The sequence below is a fragment of the Tupaia chinensis genome, unplaced genomic scaffold (genome assembly GCF_000334495.1).
Source record: "Tupaia chinensis unplaced genomic scaffold, TupChi_1.0 Scaffold141530_1, whole genome shotgun sequence".
NCBI lineage: Eukaryota > Metazoa > Chordata > Mammalia > Scandentia > Tupaiidae > Tupaia > Tupaia belangeri.
In genome coordinates, this window is record NW_006201391.1 from 1,735,108 (window position 1) to 1,751,883 (window position 16,776).

The 16,776-nt window shown below is 54.0% G+C and overlaps 1 pseudogene; it reads left to right on the plus strand.

Moving 5' to 3' along the window:
* The first annotated feature begins 4,999 nt into the window (after nt 1-4,999).
* On the plus strand, nt 5,000-5,734 carry LOC102478980 (eukaryotic translation initiation factor 4E type 2-like; annotated as a pseudogene).
* Nucleotides 5,735-16,776: the final 11,042 nt, after the last annotated feature.

Sequence of the window (16,776 nt, forward strand, 5' to 3'; positions counted from 1 at the left end):
GGTGGCTTAAACTCACGCCGGGCGCGTGTGTGTGCGTGCCCAGGATCCCGAGAGGAGAATGGAGGAGAAGGGATTGCGGCGTGGCTATCTCCCCAGGGGTGATTTCTCGCTTTCTGTCTCTCTCTCCGTCTGTCCAGTGAGCACACACGCCCTATAGCAAAAACCTCTCAAAAAAAAAAAAAAAATCCTGCCCAGCCTTTCATTTGAAGCCTGCAGAGGCCTAGCGTGGTGGGCAGAGTGTCCAAGGTCACACAGCCACCAGGAGGCAGCACCTGAGCTCCGCACGCCGAGGAGCCTGGCCTCTGCACCCCAAGTATCCTCTCCACGGGAGGTGAGAGCGTACACTGGAGAAGGAGCCCAACCCTCAGCCCAGCCCACTCCCACCTCAGAACCAGCGGTGTGTTCCAGCAGACACCAGCACCGTCAATACCGTGTGCTGCAAGTTCCAAGTGGAAACCGATGCCCTTTCTAATTTCCCAGGGAGATGGTCTGTTTTCATTTGTTTCTGCCTTTGTGTTTTGCTTTTTATTTAGGTTTTTGCTACAGGGCACGTGTGTTCACTGGAGAGAGACGGAGAGAAAGAAAGAAATCACCCCCTGCAGAGGGCATGGCCATGCTACAATCCCTTCTCCATTCTCCTCTCAGGATTTTGGGCACACACACATGTGCCCAGTGTGCTTTTTTTCCTTTTTTTTTTTTTTTTTGTAGAGGTTTTTGCTACAGGGCACATGCACTCGCCAGACAGACAGAGAGAGACAGAGAGACAGAAAGCGAGAAATCACCCCCGGGGGGATGGTCACGCTGCAATCCCTTCTCCTCCATTCTCCTCTCGGGATCTTGGGCACGCATGCACACACGCCCGGCGTGAGTTTTAAGCCACCGGGTCCGGGACTCGAACCACGTGGGAGTCCAGCAACATAGCCATTACGCTGACTGCCGGTCCCCTGGTGTGCTTTTTAAGCCACTGGGTCTGGGACTTGAACAGCAGCTGGCCATGTGGGATCCAGCGCCTTAAGCACCAGGCCACCTGCTGGCCCACTCCGGTTCTGTTGAGCAGGCTGATGTCTAGTGGAGGCAGCCCTGGATGGCACAGATCCAGGCGCTGACGTTCCCCGAGCCTGAGGTGGCCTAGGCCGCCGCGTAGACAGGGCCCGGCTCCCATCCCGCACTGGCCCGCACGGCTGCTGCTGCCTGGGTGTGCGCCCTCACGGCCCTGAAGGCTGGCTGCGCTTTCAGCCTAGGGGCACGGCCTGAGCAGCGCCCGGGACCTGCGAGTCACTGTGGGAGAGTCTCCAGCCCGGCTGGAAGGCGCGGGGTACCTTCAGACTTCATACGTTCGCACCTTTCAGCTCAGCTCCGTCCCTGAAGATGTCACCCCTTCCCCGGTATCTCGGTGTGTGTGTGGGACGACTGACCGAACCGGAGGGCTGGCGGCAGGACCCACGGTGCGCACCGGACTCGTGTACCTCCCGTCCCAACAGGTAAGTCTGCCAAAGACGAAAATGAGTCTGGTCTGAACATTTATTTTTAGCGAACCCATATTGGGATCTAGTACTTAATAATTCCTTTATGAAGTATCCAGAAACATTAAATAATTTCTTCTAAAAATTTGCTGGAGATTAACATTAATAATAAAAAAGGAGACAAGTTCTGTTGAGGGTTACGCCCTACAGCAGAGGTCGGCAACCTTTCTGTTTTGTTTTTTATTTTATTCTAGGGCGGGTGCACTCGCCAGAGAGAAAGTGAGAAATCACCTCCCGGGGGGGGGCCACCCCACTGTCCTTTCCTCAGTTCCTGTGAGGGCACCGTTTGTAGATCCCACAGGACTGAGGTTTACGGTGCTGGTCTTCCAGCGTCGGGCTCACTTCATCACCCCAGTGTCCCCCAGGTCCATCTCTGTCCCCGCAAGAGACAGCACTGCCTTCTGTGTTGCAGCTGAATAGGGTCCCACTGTGTCTCACCTTTTTTTTTTTGAGTTATTTTTTGAGTGATTTATTATTTGTTATTATTATTTATTTTTTAATTTGACCAGAGTCACAGAGAGAGAGAGAGACAGAGAAAGGGAAAGTGAGAAAGCAAGCCGCCAGGTCCAGGACTTGAACTGTGGTCAGCCATGCGGGAGTCCATTTCCTTACCACACCACCTGCCGGCCACTCAATTTTTCTTTTTAATTTAGCTGTTGGGTGGCCAACTTTGAATTCTTGGTAATTTTTTTATTTTTTTGCTATAGGGCATATGGGCTTCAGGGCAGGGCGGGAGTGAGAACTCACCCCTCAGGGAGATGGCTACGCTGCGGTCCCTTCTCCTCCATTCATGTCTCAGGATTTGGGGCACACGCTCACATGTACCTGACATGATTTTCAAGAGGCTGGGTCTAGGGCTCTCACCATGGTCGGCCATGTGGGATCCGGCACCCTAACCACCACACCACCTGCTGGCCCCGCAGTGACTTGTTAAACAAGAGGCCCCGTATTTTTGCACAGCGCCTCTAAGTCTGTGGCCAGCCTTGCTTTCGTCCCTGCAGCCCGTCGGCCTCTGATGCAGCGCTCTGCTGTGCGCTAAGGCAGCCCCAGGCAACAGGACAGGAATGCGTAGGCTCCAGTGAAACTATCTGTGGGCGCCGAAATCTGAGTTTCATATAATTTTCACATGTCATAAAATATTATTCTTAAAAAGGTATTTTCCCAACCACTTAAAATGTAAGTCATTTTAACTCATGGGCCACACAAAAACGGGCAGTGGGCTGGATCCAATTCAGCGTTGAGGCTTAGTTTCCAACCCCTGCCAGAGAGCAACCCGGTGAGACCATCGTCCCCCGCTTGTCGCAGTCCTGCACAGCGGCTCGGATTCCTGGGCACTTACCAGCTCTGCCTTGCACGGTCCGCGCCAGCGCGCAGCTGGGGCCAGGGCCAGGGCGCTGTCGGGCACTAAGGGCTGCTTGTGTCTACACTGCGGTGGGAGGAGGGTGCTATACCTTCCAGCAGCACCCTTCCAGGGAATTCGCCTATTCCTTTAGGCGCCCTGGACCTGAGCCAGCGACGGAAGTGGGGCTGAAGTCTGGTGCTCTCCGGCCCTTACTCCGCAAAGTCGTGTTAATGGCCCAGGTTGTGAGCCTGAGCGGCAGGGAACATGCACTGAGGCGACCGTGGCTCCTCTTCGTACAGGGGCCGCTTCTAGCCTTCCCCAGAGGAAGGGTGGCCATGCCGCAGTCCCTTCTCCACTCTCCTCTTGAAATTTGGAACATGAATGCACACACACGCAGAGTGGGCTCATTCTATGGTCGGCCTCCTGGGAGTCAGTGCCTTAACCACCATGCCACCTGCTGGCCCCAGGAACTTACCATCTTTAGAAAAGCAAAAGCAAAACATCAATGCACATTCTATGTAATGCAAGGCCCAGGTGACAAGGTCACAAGGAAGCTGCTTTCTAAGCCTGCACCGAGTCCCTACTGTGTGCTAGCTAGAGAACTACTGTGTGCTGCTTGAAGACGAAGAATGGGGGACTCCCAGACGGTGCAGTCAGCAGGATGGCCTTCATGGACAGCAAAGACAGTGTATACCTCCTGGGTCTGGACCGGGGGCAGGTCTGGAGGGGCTGAGCCCAGTAAAAGGCTCAGTGAGAGCTGACGGACTGGGGGGGGGGGGGGGACCACTCATGGCAGTCCATGCGAAGAGCCTGGGAGAAACTGGCAGTCGGGTAGGTGGGCAGCCCTGGTGTCAAGTCTCAAGCCAAGGATGTCAGCTTTCATTGCAAGTCACAGGAGAGTGACGGAGCAAAAACAGAGTCTCAGAAAGGACAGGGATTTGCTCTGACTGGCTGATATGGGTGACCTCCAACAGAATAAGCCAGGTGACGACCACTCAGTAGTCGGGGGTTGAAGTGTGCAGGCTCCAGCGGAGTAAGCCACGGAGGTGACGCTGCGTGGACGGGGTTGAAGCGTGCAGGCTTGCTTCTGCTGACGCTCATGCTGGCAGGCACTGCTTGGCCGTGAGCAGCTGAACACCACACCGTCTGATTTCTAGGGCAGAGGTTTCTTTGGCTCAGGTTTCGGAGGTCCAGGGTCAGAGGACTGGATCTGGCGAGGCTCTTCTCACGGGGGAGGGCTGTTCGCAGTCCTGCGGAGGTGCGGGGCGCCACGTGGTGAAACAGTAGAGTGGTGTGGACGCGTGTCCGTGCATCTGCTCTTATTTGTTCCTTATAACAGTGTGTGCACGGGGCAGGGGGCGAGAGGAGCACCCTCCAGAGGGCTGCATCATGCCACGGTCTGTTTCCCCAGTCCTCAGCTCCTCAGGATCCTGGGTCCGTGTGCAAACCCAGCGTGCCTTCAGTCTGACCCGGGGGTCCTCCGCACCACCGTGGCTGGGCTGTCTGATCTTAGGACCAGGGGCTTGTGCAGACCCCACCCTGATGACCCAACCACCTCCCAAAGGCCCCACCTTTCAATACCCTTTCTAAGAATTATTTTACTTGTCTTTATTTATTTGTTTTAATTTGACCAGAGAGGGACAGAGTGAGAGAGAGAGAAAGAGAGAGAGAGAAACTGAGAAAGCAAGCTGCCAGGTCCGGGACTTGAACTGTGGTTGGCCACGTGGGAGTCCAACATCTTTAACCTCCACACCACCTGCTGGCCCCTCAATACCCTTTCATTTTGGTTGTCCCAGCACAACCAAATTTTAATAATGAAATGGGGAGGACACACTCAAGCCATCACAGCAGGTAAAGCAAAACTTCCTTGGGTGTAACCACTTATTCCTCTCCAAGACACAACCTCGAAAGCTCCTAAACACTTCAACTATCTCAAAGAGAAGAGGCCTTCGGGTCAGACAGACTTGGTTTGAAAGCAAGTCTACCAGGTCAGGCCTTGGTCCCCTTGTCCATAAAATGGGGATAACAGGGCCAGCAGGCAGTGTGGTGGTGAAGTCGTTGGATTCCACATGGCCAATGCACAGTTCGAGTCCCAGACCCAGCGACTTGAAAACATACCAGGCGAGTGGCGACAGGGGCGGTGAGAGGATGAACAAGTTCGACGCCTTGAAAGACGATGACAGTGGGGACCACGGTCACTCAGAAAGATGGTGAGAAGGCAAAAGCGGGCCGGGACGAGAGTCAGGGCAGCAGCAAGAGGAAGGCCGCTCCTGGACCAGCAGAGTGTCCCCTGCAGCACACCCACACTTCCTGTAGTCCAGGAGGGCCCCGGCGCCCCACGAGTTCACAGAGCTGCCAACAGACTATCAAACAGGTGGGCACCTCTGCCTCTGTGGGGCAGTTCTGGAGGTTTCATGGCCGCATGGTTCGTCCCGGGGACCTGACAGGCCACAGTGACTTCAAAGAAGGAATTAAAGCCATGTGGGAGGGCGATGCCAATAAAGATGGTGGCAAGTGGATGGCTTGGCTGCGGAAGGGCTTGGCCTCCCGTGGCTGGGAGGATCCCGTCCTGGCCATGTTGGGGAGGAGATCTGGGGGCTGTGGTCTCCCCGCTCTCCGGAGGAATCATTTCCATCTGGAGTAAGACTGCCAGCGACGAGCTACCACAGCCCGAGTCCGGGATGCGCGCCGGCCAGCGCTGACCCTAGCGCCCAGCACCTTCATGGAACAGCGCTCACGCCGACAGCAGCGGGCCTGGAGGGGCCTCATGGCTGGGGGGGAGCGCGGCGCGCTGCCGATCGGACATTCCCCCTCTGTCTCTCACACTCGGCACAATTCAAGCTTTCGAAATACAAAAATCACATTGTGAAAGTACACAGGCTGGCAGTCACCCTTTAGTGTATGTGTGAGTGTCCCCGAAATGGATGGGAGGCCTCCAGACAGTCCTTCCCTCTGCTGGCTGGAGGGACACCCCTGAGCCGCTCCTGGAGGACAGATTCCACAAGACACCCTACGGCATCGCTGACTTTGCAAAGCGGGGAATCGGAAAACGGGACTGTCGCAGACAAACATGTGTTTATGGGGTTCTGCAGGGGAGGGCAGCCTTGCATTGCACTGTGTGCTGTCCAGGCACCTCTCAGGCGTCCTGCTTGCTCGGCCCATGCACGCGGGGTGTTGTGACCGCGCATACAGCCAGAGCTGTGACGAGAGCTGTCAGTATTCCGATGTCTGCATCCAGGAGATGCTCTGTCAGCAAGTCCCGGAGTAGCTGGGAGGGCTCTCCTCTAGCTCTGCCATTAAATTATTGGGATGCTTAAGAAAGAAGAAAGAAAGAGAAAGAGAAAGAAAGAAAGAAAGAAAGAAAAAGAAAGAAAGAAAGAAAAAGAAAGAAAGAAAGAAAGAAAGAAAGAGAAAGAAAGAAAGAGAAAGAAAGAAAGAAAGAGAAAGAAAGAAGAAAAAGAAAGAAAGGAAGAAAGAAAGAAGAAAAAGAAAGAAGAAAGGAAAGAAAGAAAGAAGAAAAAGAAAGGAAGAGAGAAAGAAGAAAAAGAAAGAAAGAAAAGGAAAAGAAAGAGAAAGAAAACATACCAGGCGTGTGTGTGAATTCCCAAAATCCTGAGAGGAGAATGGAGGAGAAGGGATTACAGCGTAGCCCTCTTCCCTAGGGGGTGATTTCTCACTTTCCTTTCTTTCTGTCTCTCTCTGGTGAACACACACACTCTCTGGGAAAAAATCTAAAAAAACGAAAATTTAAAAAGGGATATTACCCTTCACAGCCCCATGAAGAGGATCAAATAAGAGGATTCTCCTAGCCGGCCTGGCTCAGGTTCTGGCACAGAAGGCTTACAATGCTCTGTAAGACTTCTGCTTTCTTCCTTGTCTCTTGAAGAGCTGCAGTGAACTTTTTTCCAGTTTTCGTTGTATTTGAAATGATTAGGAAGTTACAGAAATAGTACAGAGAGGTCCTCTGTACACTTTACCCAGTAACCTTTTGAGATTGGCTTTTCTCAACACGATGCCCTTGAGATTCATCCAGTATGTGGTCTGCATCAATTGTTCGTTTTGCTAAGCAGAGTTCATGGAATGGATATACCACAGTTTCACCCACTAACAGATGTCTGGGCTGTTTCTAGTGTTTTGCTATTACACGTAGGCTGCTGTGAACTTTCATGTATGGGTTTTTGTGTAAGTTCAAGGCTTTATCTGTCTATGATAGACACCCACAGATGCAATTACTGGGTAAGAATGAGGGGTTTGTGGGAAAAGGCACACTATGGAAAACTATGCATGCATTTCAATTTTCTTGCACCAGGAGAAATTATTTTAATTCCATTTTTCCATAAAGTTTTAAAAGACTCCTTGTATATGTAACATTTAGTTCGTTAAGAAACTGCCAAATTATTTTCCAGAATGGCTGAACCATTTATATTCCCACTAGCAATACATGATAGTATTGTCAGCATTTGGTGCTGTCAGTATTTTTACGTTAGCTATTCCAGTAGATCTGTAGTGATAGCTCATTCTGGTTATAAATGTGCATTTCCCTAGTGGTTAATGATCAATGTCTTTTCATGTACCTACTTGTGACCCATGTATCTTCTTTGGTGAAATTTGGTCTGTTTATACCTTTTGTCCATTTTCGAATTTCTTTTTGGTTGTTTTCTATTGAAAGTTCTTCCTATATTCTACCTATAATCTTTTCTCAGATATAGTTGACAAATATCTTTTTCCAGTTTGTTACTTATTTTTTCAGGGTTTTTCTTTGATTGACTTTTTAATTTTATAGGTCATATTTTTTAAAACATTTATTTATTTATTTATTTATTTATTTGTCTATTTATTTGTTGTAAGTTTCAAGCTGCCAGGTCCAAGACTTGAACCACAGTCAGTCATATGGGAATCCTCCTCCTAACCATACTTTTTTTATTTTTTTGGTCAGTTCTAAAAACTCTTTTTCCTATTTATTTATTGACTTATTTATTTATAGTTGTTTTGTTTTGTTTTGTTTCTCTTGATGTTTTTTGCCATAGGGCACATGTCCTGATTGGAGAGGAGGGAGACAGAGAGAGGAAAAGTCAGAAATCACCTCCCAGGGATGTTGGTCATGCCAGTCCCTTCTCCATTCTCCTCCTGGGATTTTGGGCATGCACACACATCCAGTGTGATTTTCAAGCCACCGGGTCCAGGACTCAAACCGCAATTGGCCATGTGGGAATCCAGCCACATTAACCACTATGCCACATGCTGACCCCATCTTTTTTTTTTTTTTTTTAATTTGCTATAGGGTGCCTGTGCTTGTTGGAGAGAGACAGAGAGAGAGAGAGAGAGAGAGAGAGAGGGAAAGTGAGAAAGCACCTTGGAGGGAAGATGACCATGTCACAGTCGTGTCTCCTCTACGCTCATATTGGGATTTCGGGCACGCATGCACACGCCCACAGCATGCTTTTAAAGATGATAGGTCTGGGACTTGAACCACGCAGTTGCTCACATGGGATCCAGCTGCCTTAATCACCATACCACGTGGCTGGCCCGTTCTAAGAACTCTTTTCATGTCCCTAGGTCCTGAATTTTCTTCAGTTTTATTCCAAAAGCTTATCACTTCACACTGTACATTTACACGTACGGTCCATTTTTAATTTTGTTTTGAGCGAGATTTTTGCTATAGTGTTTTGCTATGTGCTGGCCAGAGAGACAGAAAGCAAGAAATTACCTCCCAAGGGGAAATGGCCACACTGCAATCCCTTCCCCATTCTCCTCTCAGGATCTTGGGCATGCATGCCCACATGCTTGGCATGAGTTTTAAGTCGCCAGGTCCGGGACTTGAACCGCAGTCCACTACATGGGAGTCAGGTGACATAATCATTACACCATCTGCTAATCCCATTTTTTTGTTTGTTTTTTGGAGAGGTTTTCGCTATAGGGCACGTGCGCTCGCCAGACAGACAGAGAGAGACATAGAGACAGAAAGTGAGAAATCACCCCCGGGGGGGGGTCTGGCCCCGCCACAATCCCTTCTCCTCCATTCTCCTCTCGGGATCTTGGGCACGCACGCACACGCGCCCGGCATGAGTTTTAAGCCACCAGGTCTGGGACACGAACCGCGGTCAACTACGTGGGAGTCCAGCGACATAGCCATTACACTAACTGCTGGTTCCCGCTAGTCCCAATTTTTAATTAATTGTTTACAAAGTGTGTATGTGTGTGTGTGTATGTGGTGTTTCCAACTCTCTTGCTATGTCTTAACACTCTGGTCTCAGCTTCCTGAGCAGCTGGGGCCATGGTGTGTGCCGCTGGGTCCGGGATCGAACCGTGGAGTTGGCCACGTGGGATCCAACTGTGTTAGCCTCCACACCACCTATTGGCCCCTCCCAGTGCAATTTTCAAGCCATCATGGCTGGGATTGAAACTATAGTCAGCCGTGTGTGCGCTGGCTCCCCTACCACTGCAGAGGGTGGGTTCTAATACAGCGTTCACCCCAGATTTCATTCAAGGCTGGGACCAAGCTCAGGGAATTTCAACCCAAACTGAACGATTTGGTAAGATTTTCAGGAACCTGGACAAAGATATTTTTCCAGAAACAGGTGGACTCCTCTCTCTCTCTCTCCCCTCTTGTCTCTAAGTTTCCTTGTTTCTTCCATGAGGAGAGACAGAGACAGAGACATAGGCACACACGTGTATGCCTGACATGTACAGGGAGACCTCAGGACAGGAGCCCAGGGCCCTGCGTGTGGCTCTGGCGTCGCATAAGCTCAGTGTCACGTCACCGTATGCCTCCACGCTAGCCCCATATTGCTTTCTTTCTTTCTCTTTCTTTTTCTCCCTTCCTTTTTCTTTTCTTTTCTTTTCTTTTCTTTTCTTTTCTTTTCTTTTCTTTTCTTTTCTTTTCTTTTCTTTTCTTTTCTTTTCTTTTCTTTTCTTTTCTTTTCTTTTCTTTTCTTTTCTTTTCTTTTCTTTTCTTTTCTTTTCTTTTCTTTTTTTTTTCTTTCTTTCTTTCTTTCTTTCTTTTTTTCTTTCTTTCTTTTCTTTCTCCTTACAGTGTCTCAATCCCCGTCCTCAGCACCCTGAGGTGCTGGACCAGGTGCCCGCCCCTGTAGTGGTCTGTGGGAGCCGAACTGGCCCTCTGCATAGTCCCAGCCTGCGGAGCCGCGTCTCGGCAGCACCACACCGCCGTGGCTGGACCGCCTTGGCCGTAAGCATAAAACTCAGCGGCATTGCTAGGCAGCCCCCGTCTCCAGAAGGTCTTATCTCCCTAACTGAAATTCTGCAGACACACACCCTACTCTGTCCCCGCCCGTCCCCAGCCCCCGCAGCCAGCGTTGTGCTTCTGTCTGTGAACCTGGCTGCGCTGGACACCCGGGTGCGAGCGATCAGACAGCTCCGGTGCTCTGCGTCCGGCTCACTTCGTCATTCCGACGTCATTCCAGGATCACCCAGGCTTCAGAGCAAACTCCTTTAAAATTCTCTTCTCTAATTCTCTCTTTCTTAACGGATATTGATTTGTTGTGATTTTTCAAGTCACTAGGTCCCGCACTCCAACCGCGGTGGGCCATGCAGACACCCAGCGCCTTCGCTGCCACCTGCTGGCCCCTCTGACCCTGGAAGACTGAACACCAGTCCACCGCCTCCATGCCCCCCTCGCTCATCGGGGCACCTCGGCTGCTGCCACCTTCCCGCTGTGGGGAGGGGCCGCGGTGGACACGCACCTCCCCTGCGTCCCCGCCCGTTCCGCGGCACCGGCCTTCTCTCCCTGGCTTCCCTGCAGTGGGCAGGACAGCTGCCATTCGGGGCGCCCCCACCCGGGATGTGCGGTCTGCTTGCTTTGCCGCCTCTAGCTGGGTGGCAGTGAGAAGGCAACCCCGAAACCGAACCGACTCCTGCCTGTTCCACTCTCTGAGGCATTTCTCGGTTGGCCCACCCACGGCCTGGGCTGCCAGAGCCACCTGGAAACTGCTTTATTCCAAGCACCTCCCCAGCCCTGGGTTAGATTGGGAGGTAAGGCTCAGAGGACCCAGAGCGCGGCCCTCCCTCAGCTCTCAGCTTGGGGAAGTTGGGTCCTGCCCAAGGCAGCCTGGACACCGGATGTGAGCATGGCTTCCTCCTAGGCACTCCCATTTCCAGCCGCCCCTCTCTCCTGGTAGGTGCGGAGGGAGATGTGGTCCCATCCCCAGTCATTGCAGGTCGGGGTTCTGGAGGCAGGAGCCGGCGGTGCAATGGGGGCCTGGAGGGGCCTGGGCAGCAGCTAGGACTCCCGAGGCCCTCCTGCCGGCTCCTCTGCACCAGGTGGGAAGCGGGACTGGGCCGCTGCCCGGGTGCTCCTGAGAGGTAATGATCTCTCCATGCCTCCGCTGTTCCTTCTGAAAATGGGTCCATGAGGACGCCCTCCTAGCACGTGGCTATCTCCCCACCAGGGCTGGCTGCTGTTACTGTACCACAGCCAATAAACAGGAAGCCCTCAGTGGCCATGGAAACCTGCCCACCGCAGTTCTGCCAGACAGCGCTCCAGTGGGGACCCTCCTCCCCGACCACACCTCGCCCAGCCAGTTCCTGGGCCCACGGGGTGAGGGCACTGGAGGGGAAGCAGAACGACGCTGCCCAGGAAAAGGAGGGCACCCCTGCTCACCGTGCCGGGGCGGGGGCCACTTCCACCCTCCTGCTCTACCACCCTCTGGGCAGACAGGCTGGCTGCGACGTCGCTCAAGCCACTGGTCCAGGCTGCCCTTGGTGGTGGAGCCCGGCGGCAGAAAAGGGCCACTCCCCTGTCCTGGGGCTTCACTCCCAGCTGGGACCGGTGAGCCCAGCTGCCCCGGCACCTTCATTCTGCATCAGCGGTCGGCAGCCTCCCCTGCCCACTGGGAGGAAACGGAGTCACGTGAGGTTCTGGGGGAAGACTGGGTGCAGGCATGGGGCTGGAGGCTGCAGAAGACTCACAGGACGGCCTGGCTCCTAGACCTGGGTGCCCAGCAGGGAGCTGCCGCCTGGTGGGGGCCACCCTCCCCGGCACACCCGCTCTCCTGTCCTTGCCCCGGTGGGGTACAGAAGATGCCTCGGGCCCTCCCAGACAGAGGCCCCAGGCTCCCTGCAGGAGGAGCTATCTCCCCAGGCGCACGCCAGCCACCCTCCCTCTGCCCTATGGGCCCGTCAGATTCCACTGCCCAGGCTCCAGACCTCCATGTCCCGTTTCTGGCAGCTCTTGGGGGGCTGCTCTCCCCAGAAGACATGCCCCATCGCAGCCCAGCTTCCACCTGAGACTCAGGACCGTCTCCGGCCACCTTCCAGGCACCAGCCACCGCACGTACCTGTCGGCATTCGTGGGTTTGGTGTTCGCGGCGAGTGTCCTCTGCCTGTCTCGCTGTCATTGTCACCGTGGCAAGCATGGCCAGGCTGAGGCCTCTCTAAGGGCAGAGCGAGGAGGCTTCGAAGTACTCTGTGACCCGATCGACCCTGGTCCCATCATTGTTCCATGGAGGCATCTTGAAAACTCCCAGTCGAATCCCCACCAGGGAGGAAAAGTCCTGAGCACGGGATGCCAGCCCAGGTGTAAGTCCCCTGGACAGGGCTTTACGCCCGGAGCCCCCTGTCCCTGTACTTACTGCAAACCCAGGGGCCATCCACATGAAGGAAGGTGAGCCAGCAGCCCTGGCTGGCCGGCGAGGCGGCGCAGAGGGCCTGGGTTTGGGTGGGCTGTGGCCAGGGTAGTGAGTTCTGAGAGGAGGCCCTGGGCCCACAGCATCCCCTGGCTGTGACCTGGTGCCCAAACCCCGCCCTGGACCCTGGAGCTCTTGCTAGGGGTCTTCTGTTTTCAGAAATTCCTGCTTGAATACTCCAGAGGTGGCAGCCCAAGGATCCAACAGGCGGCAAGAGTACAGGGGGTTACCCGGGGGGAGAAAAGTCAGGTGGAAAACCAGAGAGGGTAGGAGTCCTGCGCGTTTCCCCTCCTGGCCAGTCGCCTCTTGCCTTAGACAGCGGTGGTGTGGTGGGAGCCAGTAAGTGGCACGGTGGTTAAACACTGGATCCCACATGGCTGACTCTGTGGTTTGAGTCCTGGACCCAGCCACCTGAAAAACACGCCAGGCACGTGTGTACGGGTGCCCAAAATCCTAAGAGGAGAGTGGAGGAGGAGTTGTGGGGTGGCCCTCCCCCTGGGAGGCGGGGGGTGATTTCTCACTTTCCCTCTCTCTGTCTCTCCGGTGAGCACACACGTCCTGGGGCAAAATCTAAAAAAGAAAAAAAGATGGAAAAAGAAAGAGAATTAATGGTGTTTATGTGTTCACTCTAGAATCAAAGGGGTTGAAGGCCATTTCTGAAACGCAGAAGGGAAGGAAAACGACCGGGTGTAACTTCTGTCTCTACTCACCGCCCTGTCTCTGTCTCACCCTCACTGTGGCCCACGCACGAGGTCCCCGCGAGGCCTTCTGAGGGAGAAACGTGACGTCGAATTGACATTGTAGCTGGCAGCTCTTCTCCAGGAGTGGACCGTAAGGACTGCTGGAGGCTGCCGAGGTTGGCTGTGAAGTCAGACCCAGCTGCTTGCCTGCCACCACAGAGTGAAAACATCGGGGGGCGGGGTGCTAGCATGGGTATCCGATCGGCGAGGTCATCTCTGTGGTGCGCTTCCCCTTCCGAGCCGAGTCGGCCAAGGGCTTCAGGTAGTTCACGGATGCTTCTGATGGTAACTGTATGGATGTTCTGCAAGGCTGACTCTCATGGGAAGGTTCCTAGTTCAAATCCAGAGACCTCCCTAAGGACACTGGGTGCACATGTGCTCTTGATCAGGGGATGGATGGTGGCATCGAGACCCCTTTAAGGGTCTGTGTGTGTGTCTGTCTGTCTGTCTTGTTCATAGAACAGATAAGTAAAATAAACTCCAAAATAAAGGTCGCAGACTCCAAGTACACATACTCAGGATCACCCCAAGTACAGCCGAGGAAACCATTTTTAAGATCCTTCCCTGATAAATCAGTGTTCAGCCCCTCAGTGCTCTGGGAGCTATCTGTGAGACGTGACCTGGAGACGCCCTCTGGTCACTGGCCGAGAGGGCAGAGCTGCGTCTCCCCACGCTCGTCCCCCATCACTGGGCATGTGTGCTCTCCCCTCCGGTGCCCTCCCGGTGTCTGCCTTCTGGGAGTTTCTGGGGAGGAAGGCAGAGCCCTCGGGCCTCTGGCCCTCAGCCCTCCTTCGGGAACAGGTCTCCCTCCTGCCATCCTAACGAGGAGCTGCCTGTCTTTCTGCCCCCCTCCCTCACTTCCAGTACTGCCCATGCTCCCTTGCCGTGCAGCGCCCACTGGCCAGTGCTCCGCCTGGGCCCCTGCTCTGTCGTCTCCTCCTAGCTGGATGAGAACGTGGTTCTGTCCACAGCTGCTGTGTTCTCTCTGGCTCTGCCCACCTGGCCCCTGGCCGTCTGGCTTTCCCGTCTGCCAGCTCAGGGCCCTGGCACCGGTCTCCAGCCTCTGCCCTCTGACCCTCCTTCCTCTCCCTAGCCCTTGCTGCCAACAATGGTGCCCGCTGACGCTCACAGCCACGCTGAGGTCAAGTGCTCGGTCTCCCTCACACCTCTGTCTGTTTCCACGTCTCCTTTGACTTAACCATGGACTCATTTCATCTCGGGGATAATTCAGGCAAGCCTGTGATTGTTACAGGTGAAGACACAGACCCGGAGAGGCCAAGGGGCCTGCCCTGGGTAAACCGGCTCCCAGGAAGGGCTGGGAGAGCCTGGACCAGGTCTTGGCACCGGGCGTGGTATGGCCGTGGGCTGCTTCGCTTCTCTTGGCCTGCTTCCTGCCCACTCCCCTGCCCGCGCCAGAGACCCCCTCGGGGAAGGCCCCACCTGTCTCCCCTGAAATGTCCCTACTATAGGATATCTTAAAGGACTTCAGTCAAGTTGAGAAGGGGGAAAAAGAGACGTGTGGGGATGCGAGAGGCCCAAACTCAGCACTTCTTATGAACCACAATTCCAAATAGAGCCTTATTGTTTTGGTTAAGCATTTAAGTAGTTCTTTTGTCTTTATTTTAGGGTTTTTGCTGTGTTTGTGTATTTCTTCTGTGAGCAAGAGAGACAGAGAGAGACACAGGGGCCGGCAGGTGGGGTGGTGGTTAAGGCCCTGGACTCCCACATGGCCGACCACGGTTCTCGTCCCAGACTGGCAGCGTGCTTTCTCACTTTCCTTTGCCCTCTCTGCCTCTCTCTGGTGAGTGCATGTGCCCTATGGCAAATTGAAAAGTAATAATAATGATGATAAATTAAAGTAAGTCTTTTCAAAAAGAGAGACAGACAGACAGCACTTACGATGGGCTCCCAACGCCACAATCCACCCCTAGCCTCAGCCAGCCTGACAGTGGCACAGGCCAGACACGCAGGGAGGTCACCAGACGAGCCTGCAGCCCACCCGTGTGGGTCAGCCCCGCAGACTGCAGCGTTTAGCAGCCTGGCCCCATCCGTTTATTAATGGGACCACGCTCACGAGCACTTCCCGTTTCCTCTTGAAGGGCCAAAGGAAATGAAGTGCACCCCTCCCAGCCAGCCGGGGTGTCCCGAGCCCTCCAGTTCCCAGTGGCACCTTCAGCTGCTTCACGCTAGATACCTGCAAAGCAGCGGTTCATTAAAGGAATAGTGTAGGTGCTCTGTCTTCTCAGGAGAAAAACGGGGGATTTGAACCCAGGAGTTCGAGGACCGACAGCATCATTAGCCTAGCCAGATGGAAAATCGGGTGGCCTCTCCGAGACAGGGACGCCCCGTTCCTGACCTGGGGCAGGCACTCTGCGTCAGACGTGGCCTGCACCAGTGCACTCAGTTTGCACACTCCCGTGGGGGCCTTCCCACCATTGCCTTGCAGAGAGGAAACGGGCTTAGCCAGTCTGAGTCGGGTGTTGCCAAGGTCGCACAGGTGGTGAGCGGGGGTCTCAGCTGTCAGGCTGAGGCGCAGCGGGCCTACTCTGGAGGGGCGCTAGCGTTGGGGAGATGTGGTTTGAGGTGAACCCTCCAAGCAAGATGAGTAGGACTGTTACTGTTTTCATGGATCTCAAGATAAAAATGAAACAACAGGGTGCAAATTTAGTTAGAAAAAAATGTTTTGGTGTATTTATGTATTCCATGAGAGAGAGAGAGGGATAAGAGACAGGCATCCCGAGAAGGTCTCCACGCCATGATCCACCCCGGCCTCGGCAGCCCAGGCCACCGGAGTGCATGCGCACACGTGGTATGTGCAAGGAGGCCCTGAGGTGTGACCTGTGTCTAGTGTCACGGAGCCCCAGGCGGTCAGGCCCACACACCCTGGGAGGAACTGTCAACAGTTTAATCCTCCTGCTAAAAGCATCTTAGCATGAACTTGCCCCTAGGAGCCACTGCAGAGCCAGCTTAGAAATCAGGTGACCTCCCTATTGCCTCCAGCCCTTCCAATTCCCCCGCTCTGCAGGTCCCAAATTGTGTCTGCTATTCAGAGTCTTTGGGGTAACCTGCGGTGGGATCTGAATATTTGGGTCAGGTTCTACTAGCTTTCGTAGGCCCTCTAGCAATTTCTAGGGGTTGCCCAGAGAACAAGCAGAAAGAGCAAGTGCCTGTGAAAACCGTCAGGCCCTGGGCCAGGCTTCCTGTCAAGGAGGAAAGGATGAAAATTCCCCCCAGGATTTTTCTGGGCATTCCAAATAGGGGTGGAATAGAGGACTGCCCCCCAACGGGGTGCTTCCTCCTGGACACAGGGCTACCTGGGGGTGCTGGGACCATCCCAGAGCACCCGCCTGCGGGCCAGGACCAGTCCAGAAGCCACCGAGCTCTAAGGAAATGGGGAGTCTGGGTCTCTACTCCGCCCGACAGGGCCTTTGTCAGACTTTCTGGCCTGGAAGGGACCTCTGAGTGTGGCTGGTGGGCTGTGAGGCCATGGCCTGGAGTGGAAACGATGCCTCCCCAAAACCCCAGGAGCC